Source organism: Gavialis gangeticus, unplaced genomic scaffold (assembly GCF_001723915.1).
Source record: "Gavialis gangeticus isolate Ggan-Ray unplaced genomic scaffold, GavGan_comp1, whole genome shotgun sequence".
NCBI classification, from domain to species: domain Eukaryota; kingdom Metazoa; phylum Chordata; order Crocodylia; family Gavialidae; genus Gavialis; species Gavialis gangeticus.
In genome coordinates, this window is record NW_017728997.1 from 7189903 (window position 1) to 7194857 (window position 4955).

Here is a 4955-nt window from a genome sequence, read left to right on the forward strand (position 1 = left end):
TATATATATATACACATATATATATATAAAAATAAAACAGAATCCATCTGGTAGATAATCGATTTTTTATCCCTGAAATTAGACCTCTTCTACTGTTATATCTTTTGAATATTTGTTCCCAATTTCTGAAATGTATATGGTAGAATAAAAAAAAAACAAACAAAAAACCTGTAGGTGTAATAATGACATTCACTAATGCCTGGGTTGTGTTTCCATAAAAGTTTTCCTGGGAAAGGAACAAGAGACTTTTATAGATCTCTGATTTATAAATGATAATCTGAAACAGACTATGTCATCCACTATAAACTCCTTCTTCTGGGTCTTTCTTTCAAAGAATGAGAGATCCAGCAGGTACCAAAGTAGTAGTTCCAGAGTACAGAAGGGTGGACTGCAATGGTATATTCACAGTTTCAGAGGATATTAGCTTTGTTCTCCACATTTCTCAGTTCTGCATCATTATGGACTTGTTACCGAAACAGGGTTCAAATCACTTAAAAAAAAATCCTAATTGGAAGAAATCAACAAACCTTTCTCTGTTGACCCTGAGAATTAGGTTCAGGTGACCCATGGAAAACTGGCAAAATTGGGTTCCAAGGCTAGACCTTCTTGTCTACAGGGTAATAAATTACTACAATAGCAATCAAAATGTAAGCTGCAGGATTCTGGAGCTTATCAACATATGAGGGTTAATAAAGTCACCAGAAGAAATATAATGTTTATCTGGTAAATACAGATTTTAACTGTTCTAAACCCCACACTTCAATGTATATTTTCATTTAACGAACAGAAGACTCAAATGTTTTTTATAAATATAGATTTAAATTTATTGTGTACAAAACGCAGCCACCATATTTCATAGATTTCATAGACATTAGGCCTGGACAGGACCTCACAAGATCATTGAGTCCAGCCCCCCACCCAAAGGGCAGGAAGGCAGCTGGGGTCATAGGATCCCAGCAAGATAAGCATCCAATTTGCTCTTGAAGGTGTTCAATGTAGGTGCTTGAACCACCTCTGATGGCAGGCTGTTTTTGTTTGGTCAAATTCTCTAAAAGATTACTACCTGCATATTCATTGTATTCCTTTATGGGCCTCATTTAATACTCAAAAATATTTTATTTTAATAGTTTTGTCTCTTTAATATACAGAGTGGTTGCCTCAAAGAAGTCAGCAATTACCTAGAGTTGATACAATGCAGTGCCTGAGATATTATATTGTTTTCCTGGATTTACAAGAAATAACCATTGTCTAACATTTCAGCATAATGTAGTAGACTACATTTGGTAACTAATGCTGAGTTTTCAATGGCAATTACGATATTCATTTTAGCAAGTTCCACTATTCCATATTCCAAAACGTGTCCCTAAATATATGTTTCTTTTCTGTTCTTTTTTTTTTAAATAAGTCAACCAAACAAAAAAAGATAACCAAGCACATAGGAGGAGAAGAAGTTGAAAAACAGTGCAATGCAGGATTTTCTAAAATGAAAAGTATTAAAGAGTGTTTTTGTCTTCAGTGTCTTTTTCTATTGTAAACAATGTAGCTCATTCTATTGCTGAGAAGAAAGATGATTTTAAAATATTTATAAGGAAACAAATATATTCATGAGTTGTATATTTGTTCAAGAAGCAACAAACTTGTTACTAATAAGGACACTTTTATTTTTGCATCCGCCTCTTGATATTCTGGTTTTATTTTCCAAACGGCAAATGTGACAGTAGGATACCATGTGTATACGAGATGTTATGTGAAATCAGCTGGATGTGAAAGTTCAAAGCAGTTTGTGCAAATCTATACCTATGTTCTTCATTAATGTAGAATAAATCACTGGGGCAGAGATTCAGTTGGTGGAAATTGTCACAGCCCCTTTGGAGTCAAAAGAATATCTTCCAGCTCTACATTATTTCAAGAGTACATAACCACATTAAAGTGTATAGTAAAAATCTATATTACATATATGAATTTGGGGCATGATTTTTAACACATCCAATACATTAATTTAGCACCTCCTTGAATTTTCATTTTTGGCTACGCATGTCAATTAAACTGAAGAACTTCCTGAAAAAAATGTCAAGGTCCTTATTTTCTGAAGTCTGAATACTGTTTAACGAGAAAATTAAAAAAATGCAAAAAAAAACAAAGCAGCACTGTCAGCCAGCACAAAAATATATCATCACATAGAGAGAGCATTCGCAGCTTCACAGCTCCATCTGTTCTGCCATTGAAAGCTCATTATTTAAAAAGAAAATCTGAGCAATTAAAAAAAAAAAACCCAAACCATCAACTTACATTGTAGCTAAGGCATGATTTGATAAAAAAGTTGGGTAGATTACAAATAGATTACTATTAACACAGCATCAATATACTAATAAATAGCATATACATTTCAGGGATAATGAAGTAGTTAAACGTACATGAGTAGTTCTATTTTATCCAGTATTGTAGATTCCAATCCTTCAACCACCTTTATGCATATTCTCATTTTAATACCTTGGGTAAGCCTATTTGTCTTATGATGATGTATGGAACAAATGCAAAGGACATTTTAAATCTGGTTCTGAAAAAAATCCCTTAAAAACCTGATCAGAGTATAGAAGATCCCTGAGCTTGCAGACAGCCTGAAGAAAAACTCCAAGCACTGCCATAAATGAAGCAGGGATACTGTGGAAGAAAGAATAGGTGAGTGTGTAATTAAAAACTTTGTTAATCTATATGAGATGGAATGATTATGGGAGAATGGAAGCTTGAGATATATATATATATATATCTATATATATGAGAGAGAGAGAGAGAGAGAGAGAAAGAGAGAGAGAGAGAGAGAGAGGGGCGGGGCTAGGGACAGAAGTTACAAATAAACTGGTACAAGTGATGATCAGAAACTGGTTCAAATCAGTAACAGAACAGAGGTTTAGTGCACATAAACCACTTTAAAAATGGCCAAAACCAGTTTTAAATAAACCTGAATGGATGTAGTATCAGACTTAAGTGATTTAGGTTAAATTGCTTTATTGAACTTCTGTCCCAGATCCCCTCCAGATCTAAGCTGTCTCACAGTCACCCAGCATCTCAGGATGCTTTGCATCTCCCCCGCATCCCTCTCTTTCCTTGCAGGGTTGGTGGGCTATCCTTGGCCCAAGCTATCTTCTCCAGCCAAGATGGAAAGTGTACTCTAGGACCCCCAGCTTCTTGCCTGGCTTGGGCCACTGCTGGCTTGTGGCTGCATTTATGGAATCAAAAGTAAATGTCTGTTCACTTGCTTATCAGTTCAAGCTATGCAGCTTAGACTGACCTGTGAAGACTGATTTGATTCTGCCTTGGCCTTTTTGACTGTCTGTACTTAACCATAGGGTTAAAAATGAATTGTGTTCTGTACTCTGGTGCTTGTCTAGCAAAGCATCTCAGCACATTCAGGGAGCTGAATTTACCCATGAAGATAAATTTATGGAAATGCTTGGACTAGGCTTGGACCAACATGGTTTACTCCTCACATGACTAAGCCTCTAGTAAAAAAAATAAAGACAGAGATATACAATAGGCTTGACTTTCCAGTTATCTGCACTTTGCATTAATCTTGTATAAGGTACAAGCATGAAAAATCTGGCTCAGCACATATACATGTACATATATGTGTGTGAATTTTGTGCATGGGGATGCAAATATATCTATGCATAGACACACACATACACACACATCTATATACACACAATACATACGTTGTCAATCATTTAAATTATATTTAATCATGATGAAGACAGGCCTACAATGTATGTAATATTATGTACATGAAATTGCAATATTGCATGTGGCATAGACTGAAACTGTGTTGTCCAGGCTTTGGGAATTTGTCTGATTCACTGTACCTAGTTGTAGCTTGTTTTTTAGTTATTTCTTTCTCTGATTCATCATGGTGCTGAAAGTTACAGCGTGTCTGTGGTAGGTGTCAAGAGTGACCTATTTTAAGAATTACTGAACACATTTTTGATGGTCAAAAAACATAACTATAGGTTTGGGGCCTCCAGAATTCCTTTAAATAAACAAGAAACGAGGCCACACAAGACATTTTTAATTTCTTTACTTGACAGAGCTAGCAATATTCTCCCATGGAGTTTGATTGTCACTGTGTTTGCAGATAAAATGTGTTTTAGCTGCTATCCATTCCAAAGCCATGTGCATTGGCTTCATTCTTTAAATATCAGGTCATTCTCCTGCTTGTTGCTTTTTCCAGTTCATTTCCTGATCAGGGGACTATCATTACCTTTATGTTGTGTCATAGATTAATAGATTCATAAATTTATAGATTGTTAGGGGCTGGAACATGAGTGACTGATGCCTCCTGCATCGGGGGGGCACTCGCAGAAGCCATCGGCAGTGGTGACCCTGTCGGGGGGGGGCACCAGCCGTACCAACAACAACAGTGTCGGCTGTCAGGGGGCACCGGCACCATCAGGTCACCTATGGGCTGGAAGGGACCTCGCAAGATCATCAAGTCCAGTCATCTAGCACTAGGCAGGACAGACAGCTGGGTCAGGTGACCCCAGCAAGGTGTTGTTATCCTTTACCAGCTAACACTGGCCAACGTGGGATATTCCTTGCTAAAAGTACACCTTTGTGTCCAAGTTTGCTGATGACACTAAGATGTGGGGTGAGAGGGACACACTTGAAGGGAGAGAGAGGCTGCAACTAGATTTAGACAGACTACAAAAGTGGGCAAATGACAAAAGGATGGGGTTCAATGTGGACAAATGCAGGGTGCTGCACCTTGGGAGAGGGAATCCACAGTATACATACAGGCTGGGGAGTTCCCCTCTTGAAAGCACAGAGGCAGAACGGGATTTTGGAGTCATTATTGACTCCAAGATGAATATGAGCCGCCAATGCCAGACCGCAACCAGCAAGGCCAGCCACGCCTTGTCATACATCCAAAGAAGCATCTCAAGCCGGTCCAGAGAGGTGAT